Source organism: Anolis sagrei, chromosome 4 (genome assembly GCF_037176765.1).
Source record: "Anolis sagrei isolate rAnoSag1 chromosome 4, rAnoSag1.mat, whole genome shotgun sequence".
Lineage (NCBI taxonomy): Eukaryota > Metazoa > Chordata > Lepidosauria > Squamata > Dactyloidae > Anolis > Anolis sagrei.
Genome location: NC_090024.1, coordinates 137,360,245 through 137,377,149, shown reverse-complemented (window position 1 = coordinate 137,377,149; position 16,905 = coordinate 137,360,245). Strand labels below are relative to the sequence as shown.

Here is a 16,905-nt window from a genome sequence, read left to right as displayed (position 1 = left end):
CTCAGAGTCTGTAAAACCTTCGAATGACTCAGTATCAGTAGGTGTCATGAATATCTCCCTAATTCGCTTCCTTTGCTGCTCTTGTTCCAGCACCTGAGCAGCCCTCTTTCCCCTTCTACTACTGGTAGTAGCTTGATCGGCACACTGTACTACAACATAAAGAGTTTATCTCCCTCCCTCCTGACAGGTCAAAAGTAGGCCCCTGATGGATGTAAGCTGTTCTTTAGAAAAATATAAAGACATGCCCCTTGCATGTAGTAAGATATGATTTGATATTTCTATGATGCAAAAGTGACGTAGTGATTATGTTACGTATGTAGAAGCATGTTTCTTTGTCTGCATTTGAAGATGAATAAAAGAGACAGTTAATGCCTTTATCCTCACTCTGGTTCGCTTTTGGATGGGATTCCACACCAGAGTCTCAGCTGAAAATAAACGTACCTTTTCTGCCTCACACAAAGGATCACTCTTGGTATTATCTTTCCTATCAGCCATAACAGCAGCACTCCACTAGTCACTTCTCTCCAGGATGAAAAGGAAAAAGTTATTACATGTGAGAAATCCAGAAAGATAAAAGCCCAGACATTTATTGGAAATATTGGGCATTCTAGAAGCCCTAAAACAGGCTGTCTTGTGGGCAAAAAAAGGAATTAATCAACATTCACTCAAGTACAATAAACAGGCATAAACAAAACAGTTAGGATCTTCAGTGTTTTGCCCATGTCTTCTAAGCAGTCTGGTGCTCTTAATATAAATAACCACAAATTTGTTCTCTAAAACAAAGCAAAACACAGGTGCACAGAAACTACTGGACTACAACAACTAGGCAACATTGCCTGAACTCTCTGTTAGGAGTGAATGAGCAATGAAAAGCAATTCCAGGGGGAAGGGCTAATGGAAACAGCTTTAGATGCAAATTGAGTTGTGCATCCTCTTTTGTATTTTTCCTATAAAGAGGATGTAAGGATAATGAAGGTGGCCTATTTCCCTCATTAAAACATGCAGCTTGTCTTCTCAAATTAGGCTCCTGAGTGATCTGTTTGCTCCCTAAAGCCAACTTTGTTTGCTCCACCTGAATAATTGTGCTTGTCATTCCCTTTTTATGGGGCATATCCCCATAAAAACAATATTATGGTGATAGATTAATTGTCTGATAACTCAGAGGCCTGATTAAATTGAAATAATGCACAGATATTTGTTGGAAATAAAAAGTATAAGTGCAGATGATTTCTGTGTGAATCCAGATGGATCATTTTCTATGGTCTTTTTCAACCACAGAGTTTTAGCAGTCTTGTCCCAGGCTGGATCTACACTGCCCTATATCCCAGGATCTGATCCCAGATTATTTGCTTTGAACTGGATTATATGGGTCTACACTGCCAGATAATATGTGATAAGAAGACAATCTGGGATCAGATCTTGGGACATAGGGGAGTGTTTTGCCCCCACACTATCTTAACTACTTGGAATGTGAACTGGCTGTGCCAGAGAACAGATTGAAGACTTTATAGTTGAATCAAACAATTCTCTCATTCTCAGGAGGAGACATTCTCTCCTCTGAGTCCCACTAAAAAGTCTTCATGAGGAGAGGTAAAGTCTTTGAGAGATAGACACAGTTTTGGCTGAACTTAGGCTCTTTAATATTTGTTTCTTTTTATTGTCTCTTTCTTGTATGGTGTTCAACTGTCTCTAAGATGACCCCAACATTTGATTCCTACTAGACTTGAATATAACTCTGACTGGACTTGAATACAGCTCCAACCGGATGTGGTATTTTGCAGACCTTCTGGCCTGCTGCTCTCTTCACCTTCCAGTCATGAAAAGACTCACTCTTTTAAGAACGAGAAGTGCCTTGCCTGAGGCTCTGCCCCTGAGGGGATTCTTAAAGGGGCAGAGTGATGGAGGTGTCAAATGCAAAGAGACTGTGTACACTGACCCCCCAAAAACTGTACAACAAATATAAATCCTTCTAAATAAAAAGGTATTAACTAGGGGTAACCAGCAAGGGTCTTCATGGGGCACAAGAAGAAGTGGAGTGTAGATCCAGCCCCACTTTAACTCCCACGAGTATCCAGAGATACGTTTGGGGAAGGATCTTTAAAATATTCAGCCAAAGTGGTCTTGTGCCTCATCAGACTCCAAGAATTTCATGGGCTGGAGCCAAGGAAGTTAAGGTTGCATTAAAGTGCAATGACTTAATGAAGCATGAAAGAGACACGTGACAAGGTGAAGAGCCTCTTTCACACCAAAATCCAAATTCAGTTTCAGAGAAATTCTTAAGGGTATGTGTGTCAGACTGATGGGCGGGAACAAAGACCATAAGGTAACAAAAATAAGTTGGCTTAAAATGTTTACTGCTAGTAGTCATGCTTTAAGGGAGATGTTTCAACCTTTTATAATGGGAAAATCCCATAGAAAACTAGGAAACTACAAGCAATGGTGTCACAAAGAAAGGTGAAGCCCAGAGGGCCAGTCTGGGACACCCCTTTGAGAATGGGTTTGGCCACTGAATCCAGTATGAATGATGGTGAAATGAATTTGTTGCCTGGTGTCTTCCACTGCTGGACTTGGCAGATATTGGATCAACCTGTTCATTGAGCCCATTCATTGAGTCTCTCCCGGAAAAGACAGCATTGACTCCTCTTTGACTTCATCCATTTTTTCCTAATTGACTGCACTGGAGATTAGCTAGAAGAAAAAAAACACATTTTTTTACAATAACAAAGTTACAATTAATCCTTTATGTTATTTTCTTATCCAGAAGGAGCCAATGTCATCATGAGCAGAGACAGAGGAGTCTTCACATAGAAGTTGCAGAATGAGAACTTCATACCAATCTACTAAAAAAACTACATGAAGCTCTTGGACTATATTGTGTGTATGTATACTTTTCTCAAACCATTTGTGGGTGAACCTCTTCCTACTAAGTTCATGAACTCTGAGGAACTGCAGTTGTGTGGTTCACCATATGGGATAGTAGTCAGAAATTGGGAAGGGGAAGTGAGTGAGAGTGAGAAGGGATTATTTGACAAGGAAATAGGTGAGATGAGAAGCCAAATCACAAAGTACAGGGTTAGTCAAAATGCATAGGCCAATAAGCCATTCAATTGAATGGCTTATTGGCCTATGCATTTTGACTAACCCTGTACTATGCTGAAAGCTGGATCTGGAATTTCACATGAGTGCTTGCTGGCCTTGAGATCTCTTTCACTTTTTTTGTTAGTTCAAAAAAGACAAGAGGGAGGAAGAACAAGAAGATGAACTCTGGAATAAAAAAATGTTATGGTGGACAATAGGTAATAACGAAAGGGGGGGTGGTGGTGAAGTGTGAATTTTAACCTACAGTCATGAATAATTATAGGTAGGTGTTTAAAGGGGTAAGTATTTAAAATAGCATAACTGGGGGGATGGTAGCCAGCTCAGCTCAAACTGAGATGGGTTGCCATGGTAAAAGGGGAGGAGCCAACTGCCACTTGGCAAGAGCAGACATTTTAAATAGGCAGTCTGTGGTCAGAGAACCGCAGGGAAAGCTGGTTCTACTGTGTTGAGAATCAGGAAGGTTTAGGCTTTTAGTCTGTGTGGTTTAGATAGGCCAAGTTGACTTATTTAGATTAGTAGTTAGGGTTTGGAGAAAAAGAGGAGGAGAACCCCAGTAAGAACCTTTACTGTAACAGAGATAACAGAGGCAAAGAATAGGCTAGTACCTGGAGTGATCTGTTAAGGAAAGAAACACATTTTGAAGGAAATAAGTTTAAAACCTGTCTAGTGGAAAGAACTAAAGGAATGTACCTCTAGAAGTTAAGAAACATTGAAACCATTAAGCTTCTATACTTCAATAAACTTATTACAGTTTCTCTTAAATCCAAGCCTCTGTTTCGTATACTTTCAAGTCAAGCCGTGCTACACATCAAAGGAAGATAAACAAAATATTACAGGCTAGTGGCTGTGTTATCGAATTTGTAGATTCATTACAAATTGTAGGAGACTGACAAATTAGTAACATCCCTACAACTGGTGGCGTAGTTACAGGGGGGAACAACATAGCTGATGAAACACACACACATTTTCCGTTCCCCAGAAAATGAACATTAAGTTGTATTTGGAAGAAAGGTTTTTATATCCTGATTGAAGGTTTTTTAAAACAAGAAAAGTGTAAGCAATGTAATAGTAAAGTATGGGTTATTGTTTCTGATTATAAAGATAGGAAGTTACCTTATACTGAATTAGGGCGCTTCCAGGCAGGGGTAAAACCCATGCCGAAGTGGGTTTAAAAAACCTGCTTTGGCATGGGTTTTGTCCCACAAGCTACCCCAAACCTGGGACTTCCTGGACAGGGTGTCTAGATGCAATTCCGGTAACTACCAGGATGGCACCCAGCCACTCAGAAGCCCCTCAAAACTATCCTTAAAATTTAAAAAACTTACCGACTGCCATTAAGGTCCTCCTTGAGTTTTCCTGGTGCATAGAAATTACATACCAGGAGACTGGGGGGAGCGGGGAGGAAAATTGATCCTCTCACCACCACCACCACCCCTCCAGTCTCCTGGCATATCATTTCTATGTACCAGGAGGACTAAAGGAGTACCTTAATAGTGGCTGGGTAAGTTTTTTTAAAAAATGTAAGGGTAGTTTTGGGGGCTTGGAGGAAAGGGTGGGTGCCATCTCACACCTTTAGAAAATGGTTGGTCCTGGTACTACCCTGGGGTGAATCCCTACAGGTCCAATACCACATTAGAACCAGGCCTTTCAGGAAGGCCGGGATCAAATGGGGTATTTAACTAAATTGGAACAAAGCAGGTTAAACCCTGCTTTGTTCCGAATTAACTTGTTTTCCCGGGGGGAGGGGGGGGGGTAAAAAACCAGACAGACCTGGTATATGGGCCTATCTAGACGGGCCCTTGGATCATCAATTTAACTTGCCTAATACTGTTGACTCTGGCTGGCAATGGATCCCTGGGAACCCAAGGTTTCAGGCAGGATAATTTCTAAGCTCTACCTAAAGATTACTGTTATTTCTTGGAGGTCCCATACATCAGGCCTGATTCTCCTTAAACTTCCACAATCAGTTAAAGTCAGACATTTTCTAGATGAATCTCTTTCTATCCAAGCCATAGTAAGTTTCAGGAAAGTAATTGCAGCCAATAGTTTTTCTTAGTGGTTCTCATAAAGAAGTAATAGTGGTGCCCAGGGTCATGGACACTTGAACATCATTAACTGAGGTTTTTCAGATTATCATAATGGTATACAGTAAAATGAGAAATACCTCTGAATTTAGATGCGTGTACGAAGATCAAATGTCAGCAGACATCTAAGATTTTATTAGATATTCTGCTAATAGGTTGTCTGGTATTTGCAACAGCTAAAAGTGAAAATTGCTACTTGGAAAGTTGAAAACCTCAAAAGTAGATTCTGAAATCAACATTTATCAAAGAGTTAAAGCAGCAACCATGGAAAAACCATTTAGTTATTTAATAATATTCCAACCAAAGCATTAACATGAAATGATCCCTGATATTTTGAATAACCGAGTTCTTTGTAAAGATGAATTTCAGTCATTTAGACTAAAACAGAGGTGATTTATTTTCAAGGACTCTGCAAGGAATCTTTATGTTGTACATATAACAGCTTCTAGCATCCACCAATGAGGCTGGAAATGTGTGCTTGCACCAAGACAACAGCTTCTTTTTTATCTCAAGTATTAAAGGCCAAAACAGGAGCCTCTTTCATTAGGCCTAATAACTCAGATGCATTACTCAGGTAATGTGTTTATTCTTAAAAATCCGAGAAAAATGCACTATTTAGCCAATTATTAGTCAATGTCAATGACATTTGGGATGCCCCTTATGTTGAGACTCAGCGTTTGTCTCATGCACCTACTACTAGTAGTAGAAGGAAACGTGGTTTAGAAGATGAAGAAGCTCAGCAACAGCTGAAACGGATTAGAGACTACGGATGAGGAGGATTTTGAGGGTTTTACTCGCGAGGAAATGGAGCTGGAAGATTACAGAGGTGTAAAGAGAGTAGCCAGCAGCTCGAATAGCGATGTGGGATCTGTTGCTAAACGCCTTAGAGATATAGCTGATTGTGGGGAGTTTGACAGCGAAGAGGAAGAGCTGGACTGGACTAAAGTTCAGGAAGTAATGGATGTGATTAATGCTCCCACGTCTAGTGATGAATTCCAGGGTTTTAATGATACCTGGGTTGCAGATAATACTTTGCAGGATGCAGCCCGAAGTACTGACTGGCAACAATGGCGCAGCCGGGATTCACCTGTGGAATTAGACGCAGCTGAAAGTAACTCCAGCGACTCTGACGAGATTTAAGGAGCAGTTTGGGGACAAACTGATCGCAGAGTTCAAAGTGTCGCGTTACCGTGTGCCTTGTGTTTAACTCCTGCCCTGAGCTCTTGTTTGCAGCTTCGTGTTTCCTGATCATGTGAACAACCCTGCCGGAACCAGACTCGTGAGTCTTCCTTGCCTTGACCCTCGGACTGCCTGACTACGCCTCTGCTAATCCCTGGAAACTTCGTTGGACCGCTCTTCATGCTGATTGCTGTTTGCTGTTTTGTTTGCCTTTGAAACGAACTGAGTTTTACTGCTGAATCCAAGCTGCCTGCTTCTGTTTAGACTTGCTTTCCTTTTGCCAGCAAAGACTGACTGAGACCAGTTTGTTTACATTCCTGCTGACCGCAAGCCTTTTGTGTTTACAACTCTGACTTTAAGAGCCTCCTTTTGTTTTGTTAATAGACATTAAAGATCTTCATTTAACTCTTACAGTGCCGTTTGCTTTGCTGGTCTGCCTGGGTCTTGACACCTTATTGCTGCTTTTTGGTTCTCTTTTATTAGATTATATTGTCCAAATATTACTTTTGTGTTCGATATATTTAATTGCTGCGTTCTTTCCATGTAAATACAAATTAAAACTCCACGGGTATATCTGTGATTTACCTTACAAATCAACACAGGACTTATTTTAGAATCTTGACCTCGGATAGTGTTATTGTTAAAGGTTTCTGTTTTAAAAACAGGGAACAGGGGGCGATGGTCTTGTTGAGCCACAATACCCCCTTTTTTCTCTTATTTTAAAAAAAGGACCCTTTCCGGACTTGCGCAAGTTCAAAGTATCAGAAGATCAAGACCACACCAGCAGCAGCTGTAAACCCCTAAACATTATCATTTCTAGCCCTTCAAAAAATGTATCTATTTTTAATGATTTTGGGGTAACTTATCTTTCTGTGTACCGTATCTCTCTCTTGAATATGTTTGTCCATTTTGAACCAAATTGCTGTACTCACATACTTTTTGGCCAAATCATAATAAACCTCTGTGGCTTGTCTTCAACCTGGTGGGTTGGTTTCTCTGTCCTGGCCTATCTAGTTTAACATATGCCCGCCAGGCATGGATCCTCTTAACCATGGTCCTAGTTATTCATTACAATTGTTTGGCTTCTTGTATCTGAAATGGAAATGGAAATGTGTGTTTTTATTCAAAATGAGTAGCAGGAAAGGGTGGTGACAAGCTACACAGATGACATTCCAACTTCCAGGTTTGGTGACTTTGGTTTCCAAGCAATCAATCATCTCTCTGCCTATCCTGGTAAGAGCTTAGTCGCCCTTAATATGAAACACAACTTACGCAAAATGTGGAAGGGATGTCTTACAAGTTGGAATGTCATCTGTGTAACACGTAATGTTTCAGACACAATAAAGAGAAACAATATTCTGCTTGAAAGTAATGTGAACTGAAAAACTTATAACTAGATTAATGAATAAAAATCATGTTGCAGTAACACTCCAACAAAACTGGAAATCTCTCCATTTTTGTCTTGTAACACTGGCCAGTCTGCATATTATTTCTTTCTATTAAGAGATTTTTAGAGGCGGGTTTGCCCAAAGGATCTCAGCAGCTGTGAGACTTGAGACAAGAGAGCAATTTGTTCAATTGAATTGTGGGAACGCCTCAATGATTGGTTGCTATTCATTCAGCAGAAGTGATTCTCTGTTTTTATTGATGTGATGTCTGGCAATTTCTATCATCGAGAATGCATAAATATTTGTGCACTGTTGTTTACATGTGACAGGAATGAAATTCTTTCTGAGAAACTCCCTCATTTGAAAATATGTTTTGATTATGGTGAAATTTGTGGCACCATAAAAACTAACTAAAACAAGCTTTCTCCAACTCCCAAAACCTAATGCCAAATGGAAGTTGTTTGACTTTAAATTGCCACAAAACACTTTGGTTGATTTTACTAAAACAGACTAAGAACTTTATCACACGAGGCTGGTAAAATGGAGTTTCAGCAAGAACACATTGTATGTAGCTGCTAGTTATCACACAAAGCCCTATCCATCCTGTTGCTGCTTTGTTAAGGTAGCACACCTTTTCATTGATGGGTAAAACCTATCAATGGGTATTGATATGACTTTCTTTCTATTACTGAGTTCTGTGAGATAGATCCCTTCTATTGCAGTTCCGATATGCAGAGAGGCATATGGCATCAATGTACATGATTATCCTCTTCTATCTCTGTCCCTCCTCCCACTCGCTATTCCTAAGGTGGCTGTTGTTTTTCTATTTTGTTTTCGTAATATTACAATAATTTCAAAATTGTAGTAAAAATAAAATAATAAAAAACCTGAAAACACATTGGGTAGGGCATATCATAGGAAGACAGAGTTACGAAGGCTGTGAGGAAGGCAGATTGCTAGACCACAGATTGCTAAAGCAGCATAGATGTGCTAATGTAAAGAAGTGTGATAATGAATGTTTAGAAACCATTATGTTTCCATACTCTACACTAAGTCAGTTGTAATGAGACAACCAGCTGGTGTGATAAAGTCCTAACTGCAAGCAGGCTTGCTGTTTTGACAACCAATGAATGCTGTAATGTCACCAGCAGGCAGATATAGATACTTAGGAATGAAATAACCAGCAAACATCCAGAAATTTTCACCGCAGCATAAAATTAGAGATTATCCTTCATATATACTTGAAAGGAACTAGAAAAGGAGAGGGTAGAATTTTAGTACTACTGACTTCATAGCATACATTTTATTAGTTCTTAAACCTTGATGGATACTATACTTTTTCTGGACTCAAGAGTTGGATTTAAACTTAGTCAAACTTAGAAAAGACCCAGGGAAACAGGTAAAACATAAGTAGATCCTGAGTGCCAGTTGATTTTGGTATTTCTGCTCCAAGTATATTGCGGTTTTCAGCACAGTGTGATTGCTATTCTCTTCCTTTTATAGAAATATCATAGCAATTCACAAATGTATACTTTTCTGTAAATATAAAAGATTACAATCACACTTTGTTGAAACCAGACACACCACCTCATCAGACAGTCGGCGCCAAAAGGAGGCAGTGGTCTGCTTCACCGTAAGGCGTTGGGAATCCAGTGCCCCAGGTCTCGCATCGCCCACTTTGCCGGGAGGGCAATCACATGAAGGGAAGCGTGGAGAATGTGTGATGTACGTGGCTTCCCCCTATAGATTGGGCAACATGGAAAGCCTCCCATGTTGTTAGGGTGGCTGCGGCATGCCAGTTCCACTCCTCTGCACCCACAGAGCTGGCATAACATTGGTGACTCGGTGTTTGCCACCAAATCTAGCCTCTCTGATAAGGTCAATATACGCACTTGAAGCAGGTCCACTGAAATCAATAGGGAGTCACAGTCAACATATTATTTTTCTCTAAACCCACCCTTTGTGCTGGAATAGACACTTTAACATTTTGAATATGAATTTTACATTAACCCATAGTTACTTGTTAGCATCTCTTGACTGTGTTGCTAGGAATCAAACATAAAAACTAAAAAGCTATTAGATGTTATATACTAAATCCAACTAAATGCCATTCTATGTCAGTTCTATATACCATTGCATGTTGTTGTTCATTCGTTCAGTCGTCTCCGACTCTTCGTGACCTCATGGACCAGCCCACGCCAGAGCTCCCTGTTGGCCGTCACCACCCCCACCTCCTTCAGAGTCAAGCCAGTCACTTCAAGGATGCCATCCATCCATCTTGCCCTTGGTCGGCCCCTCTTTCTTTTACCTTCCACCTTCTCCAGCATAATTGTCTTCTCTAGGCTTTGCTGTCTCCTCATGATGTGGCCAAAGTACTTCAACTTTGTCTCTAGTATCCTTCCCTCCAATGAGCAGTCGGGCTTTATTTCTTGGAGGATGGACCGGTTGGATCTTCTCGCAGTCCAAGGCACTCTCAGAACTTTCCTCCAACACCACAGTTCAAAAGCATCTATCTTTTTTCGCTTAGCCTTCCCTAAGGTCCAGCTCTCACATCCGTAGGTTGCTACAGAGAATATCATGGCTTTGATTACCATTGCATACCAACCCTTAAACTACTAAGAAAAAGTTGAAACGAGAGAGAAAAGTATTATGGACAGAAAAGCAGGTGAAAGAGATAGATGTCATCCAGTTGGATGCTAAGACAGGAGTCTTGCAGTACCCTTCTACACTGCAATATAATTCAGATTATCAAAGAATATAATCCACATTATCTGTTTTGAACTGGATTGTATGAGTCTACATTGCCATATAAACCAGTGCAAAGCAGATAATCTGGATTTTGTATGGCAGTGTAGAAGGGGCCTCACTGGCTGCTGTCAAATGAAGAGGGACACATGGGAGGAAGTGGAGAGGATATAGTGAAGTATACAAAGACTTGGTGCATCAGTCCAAAAGACTCTTTGGACCCCCTAACATGAATTATCCCTTTAATTGAGTGAAGTCATCATTATCTTGTACTTCTGTGCCTCTTTCTTCTCCTCTCCGTGCCTTTATCCCCTCACTTCCACATTCCTCAGCTGAACAGCAACAGCCTGGGCCAAATGACCCATGGCCCTCCATAGCCCACTGCAGCCCCCGGGAAGGGACTCAGGCATCACTCCTTCCCCAACTAGTCCACCTCTAGTCATCCTGAATCCCTCCACCATCCTCCAGTCCCCTCAGAATTCCCAAGGTTCCCAAACCACCACATTTCCCCTTATTTTCCTTCAACATTAATTCTCCATGTTGCCTTGTCCTCCGTTAACCTGATCTTTCACCCACTAACCCAGAAACTACATTTGCTCTACCCACAGATACTGAAACCAGTCATCCCTCCCCCGGTATCCACGGATTCTTGTCCTATGCTTCCTCTAAGATCCCCAAACCCCCTCACCTAACTCTAACCTCCATAGGTGCCCTGGTTCTCCCAGGATCCTCCATATTTGCCAATTTCTACTTCTTCCTTTTGACTAAGTATTCTTCTCACCATAATGCCTTTTCATGCAGCCCAGTACAACTTCCACAATCCACATCAACAGTAACCTGTGTGAATATCAAAACCCACTGGGGTTCCCCCAGTATCCGTGGGTTTCTTCTGTTTGTTTCCCCTTCCCCATGGGTCTTAGGCAACCTGTCCATTAGGTTCCCTTGATATCCATGGTCCCTTCTGAGTGTGTTTTCTTTTTTAAAAAATCTTTATGAATTTTCTTTCCTATGGGATCCCATGGTCTCTGCAGGGTGTGGTCCCCCTTGACATCTATTTGCCCTCTGTGAATGTGTCCCCTTCACCCCCTAGTTACCTGGTCTCTGTGGGATCAGGTCCCCCACTATCTGCGGAACCCCTTTTGTGTGTTTATATTTAATCTTTCTATATTTGATATCTTATATAAAACTTTGGAGACTGAAGCCACTCAGTATGATCTTGGTGACATTTCATCAGCATTCCTTGACCTGGGAATTCCTTCCAACCATTTTCGTGGTCATCACCTAAAACAATGGACTCAATCACCCACCATCTATGACCAATACCACCAGCTCTGCAGAGACAACAGGCATCAGAGCAGGACCACCTGTTTATTGTGGAGGTCACATGTTGTGCTGACCTGCTCTAGACCCTTACTTGGAAAGGAAAGGTTAGAGACTGGCCAATAGTTATGTACGAAGGCAGTCTTGTCTCCATGAAGTTTTCCAACAAATCTGATAACACAAAAACCCTGAATTTTGAAGAGGTGGTCATTCACAAGCACCAAGCTCCAGCTGAATTCACATCACATTCCTTAGAATCCAGCCCAGTAGAACCAAGAGAAAATAGGACATAGGACAGGTGTTACGTTCTAAAAAGAAAGTAGAAAAAAATGATTTTCAGAATTCTTTTCTCAGTTCCAGGCATTCCTTGCTAACTAAACGGTAAATTGTAATCTAGTGATAATATCATGCATAGAAAAAGAATCATACATAATAGAATATACACCTTGATGGACTTTCTGTGCCAGTATAATCTCTGCATGCAAAGCAAAGCTTTCCAGACATTTCATGCTGGTGACACCCTTTTGCGACACAGTAGTTTGGGTTGTTGTAGGTTTTTTTGGGCTATATGGCCATGTTCTAGAGGCATTCTCTCCTGACGTTTTGTCTGCATCTATGGCAAGCATCCTCAGAGGTTGTGAGGTCCTCACTACCTCTGAGGATGCTTGCCATTGATGCAGGTGAAACGTCAGGAGAGAATGCCTCTAGAACATGGCCATATAGCCTGAAAAAGCCTACAACACCCCAGTGATTCCAGCCATGAAAGCCTTCAACAAAACACAGTAGTTTGGTTTTAGTAGCAAATTGGAGGTTAAACCAACCCCTTATAAGAGATACAGGCAGATACATAAATTGTAATAATGAAATATTATTTATTTATTTATTTATTTAGAGCTTTTATAACCCGGTCTTCTCGACCTCCGAAGAGGGACTCAGGATGGTTCACAACAGGAGATTCATATATAATAGTATAAAACATCACAGCCTCATAATACATGAATACATTAAATACATTAAAATACAATCATACAATTACGCAAGGCCAGGTCGTCAGAGTGAAATCACAATTCATCACCATCCGTCAGTGTGGTCAAGAGTTATTGACTCAGTCATCAAATATTTGGGGACACAACATACCTCATGAAAATCCTTCCTTTATTTTTGAAAATATGTATGATTTATTGCTTATTTCATATTTTCAGAGGTTTCTCGTTAACATTTGCATGATACACCTACACACTTCAGACAACACACCAATATGTCGTGACACACAATTTGGAAAGCTCTGGTGTAAAGTAAAGCAAACCTACAAATATATAGAATATACATAAAAAATTAATGAGCATGTTCTTTGCTCAAGAACAGATGAAAAGTATAATAATATAGGTTATTTAAAAAACAGGAAGCAAAAGCAGTTAAAAGCCACCCAAAAGCTGCTCTTTGTGCAACACTCCAGTTAGATGGCTTGGAGGAAGGGCAGACAAGCCATGTAAGTATATTCTTGCAAGTTTTAAAGAGCTTATTGTTTTGTATGCACCCTATTTTCTTAAAGACAGCTTGCCGGTTTGGCAGGAATTTCCGAGTTCTAGTTTCAAGGTTTCTGATTGGTTAGCAGAAGGCAGATCCATTCCACACATCTTGGAGGAAAACGTTAAATATTCTTAGCCATTTCCTCGCGCTTGCTATAGTAACTCCTAATTAAATTGTTCACTCTCTTTGAACGCGTTTCCATCCGAACCCTTGTGCAGCAGGTCTCCCCCTGCTCTTTCAGTGAATACAGGCTCCATCATCCTCAACCTTCCCTTTCAGGCTTTTCTCCCACCCCTCCTCTTTTCTCTCCTCCTGCCTTTCCTACAACCTGCTTCCTAGCAATCTTTTGACACCTGAAGGAAAGCTAGGGAGGCGTGACCCGTTACAAGTGCCGAGGAAAGACAATAAAAGGAAAGTCTGGGAAGGCACTGGGGAAAGGATGACTCCTTACATGTAGCTGCTGATTATTTTACATGGATTGCTGAGAAAAAGGAACTGCATTTTGGGGGGGAAGCTTTTACCTCCGGTAAGTGAAATAACAATATAGACATTTTTTTTTCGATCCTGTATTCAATCACCTCTGTCTGTGTCAAGGCATGTAATATTGTTCTTGGTAAGGCATTTTATTAGTGTTAGAGCACTCATTAATATTTGATGCATTTGCTTAAAGCTGGATTTGATTTATCTTTAGACATGTCCAATGTGCATCCTTCGGTACGTTTATGTGTGTGTATCCAGTTTCACTTAGAGGAAGAGCATGGGGTGTGGAAAATATGGCTCAATGGTAATCTTATTGATTTCACAACCCTTGAATCATTTGCATATGTGGATTATTATTTATATAAATGAACTGTGGGAAGAAAACCAAAGGGAGAAAATGATTGTACGATTGTGTAGCTCAATCTTTGCTCAGAGACTGTAAAATTAGCAATACCATCAAATCATTTTATCATTTTATTTCCCCTTTTAAACCTTATGTTATAATACAGTACAATACAGATTTCCTTAACTCTGATTTAGTCTGTGTTGTATTTTATAACACTGTTACATTTGAGCATCACTTCGGCAGTATAGCGCCCAAATTACATGGTTGTCATGGAGATGGTACAGAGAAGGTGAAGTGATACGACTGCATCTGGACCATGGAAGAATCTGAGGCTGCTGCAGCCGACTCATGCTAGTAGTAGTGGCGGTGTGTATGTGCTTTAGGGGATTGTGTTTTTCCTCTGCTCCGTTCCTGTTACTCAGAAAGATTTAGTGCACTAATATGAGACCGATTCCGATGCTTAATGGATATGGCTGCTTTTGCACCATTTGATTATTGGAATTACAACATAACCATTTGTGTGCATTTGTCAAACTGGAAATGAACTGAGAGAGTCATTGGGACCTGTTCTCCAAATACACCAGGAAGGGAAATCTACAAAGGTCTTTTTGTCACCAAAAGGAGAGTCGATTTGCCCTACCCACGTTTCACCCCCATCCCCGCCCCTCCCAAACTCTGGATTCTCACAATGCAATTTTGCCTGCTTGTTTCACCTTTACAAACCAGACTGTGTGTGACATTTTGCAAGTGGTAAAAGGAAATGTGTCAGCATCGAAAGAAATGAATAATTTATTAGGCAGAAATTCTCCTGCCTAAGGCAAACTGCACTACAAAGACAGATTCCCTGAAAATTGTATTCGTGTTGATCGTGAAATGCATTCAGTTTCATGTCACAGACTTGCTATGTTTCTATGGTAGCTGGAACTCCATCAGACTCTTCTTAATTTGGGCTGGCACACCAGTTTTGCCTGGTCTCATTATGTGCCTGCACAATGAAAATGTCATTTGAAGGCATCTCCAAATTGCAGTGAGAAAGGCACTTTTTGTTGTCTCTGCAAAGTACTATTGCCCCCTTAATTTTTAATTGTTCTATCCTATTAGTACTATGAAAGTAAACCATAATGCAAAAGGCTTCTATTAATGGGGATGAATCAATGTAATTAATATCTCCAAGCACAGGGAAATGTAATTGTTAAGATCTACTCAGAGTTGTGGCTTATCAATCGATATAATATGACAGTTCATGTTTGTATACTATTCTAGGTCAGACTGTAACTGTACAGAGATTGCACTAGAGATATCAATTACCCCATATACCCATATATAAGTCTAGACATTTCAGTCAAAAATTTAAAAACTGGGTCAATTTATGCACGGGTCAGTGGGGGCACTGTACCTTATCCCTTTTTTAAAATGAACGATCCCCTTCTCAGAGTAGAGTGGCAAAAGGCACAAACTTTGTCCTGAGATAAACTTAAAGAAATGCCAACCCACTTGAATGGTTCTGACATGGTGCTACTTCTGGACACCTGAGAGAGGAAATAGTGGCAGTAGCCAGGGACAACTGACCACTTGAGGTGGAAGTTCTGCTTTCTCTTCTCTGCAGAATGACCTTTGACTTAAATGTGGAATTATCGTTGACTTAGTAAAAGGTCCAGTCGCGTATGACTCTGGGGTGTGGTACTCATCTCCATTTCTAAGCCAAAGAGCCGGCATTGTCCATAGATACCTCCTAGGTCATGTGGCCGGCATGACTGCATAGAGCGCCGTTACCTTCCCTATTGATCTACTCACATTTGCATGTTTTTGAACTGCTAGGTTGACAGAAGCTGGGGCTAACAGCGGGTGCTCACGATGCTCCCTGGATTTGAACCTGCAACCTTTCGGTCAACAAGTTCAGCAGCTCAGTGCTTTAACCCACTGTGCCACTGGGGACTTACCATATCAAAAATCCCTTAAACCTGCCCTGACTTATCCATGAGGTAGACCTATACATGAGTATACATTGTACTCTTTCTTATCAAATTTCTATGGATGCATTTTAGTTTGTTCAACCAGAGGATGTGAATTTGGAACATTTGTGATTCATCATGTGTACACTTAATTCTTGCCCTGTGGTGGGTAATGTAAATGATGGGATTGGGACTGTCTATATAGAAAGCAGAAGTTACAAATATCTGAATGAAATTTACTATGGGTCTACTGTACTGTAGGAGTCAGTTGTTTGTAACCCTTTAGACATAAGTTGTTCTCCTGTACTCTCAAAAATTCAGTTAATGATGAAGATACATCCATGTTTTGTCTTGATCTAAATTTTCCCGAGTAAAGGTGATGTAGGTCATTTTAAGTCTGGTTTCCAGCCAGAAATGGAACAAAACAAAACAGTTTTGGTGGTCATAATGTATGATTTATGCACAACAGTGGATGAAGGAAGTGTACATTGATGTATACTCTGGGATTTTCCAAAGGACATCTCCTGAAGTATTTGTGAATAGAATTTAGAAAGTGATGTCAGTAGATTAGTTCTGACTCATGACTTAAGAATATAACAGGTTGGAGCAATGGCCTGTTTAGCCCAACACTGTGTCCCCAGAGTGCCCAACTAGTCAACTCTGGGGAGCACTCAGATAGAGCATACAACAAATGCTTACAACCTCTTTGCTCTAGTGCTGCTGGGATCCATCTTGTCTTCCATGCTCTTTCTTATGTAGATAAAACCACTAGAGTGAAGTCA

The 16,905-nt window shown here is 40.7% G+C and overlaps 1 protein-coding gene across 1 annotated transcript in view; it reads left to right on the top strand.

Annotated features, from left to right (window-relative positions):
* The first annotated feature begins 13,451 nt into the window (after positions 1-13,451).
* The window catches only part of LOC132774236 (PH and SEC7 domain-containing protein 2), a 66,262-nt gene continuing 62,808 nt past the window's right edge, over positions 13,452-16,905 (top strand). The window contains exon 1 of the mRNA XM_060774132.2: positions 13,452-13,871. The gene's annotated coding sequence lies outside the window, so the exon portion shown is untranslated. The remainder of the gene's footprint in view (positions 13,872-16,905) is intronic.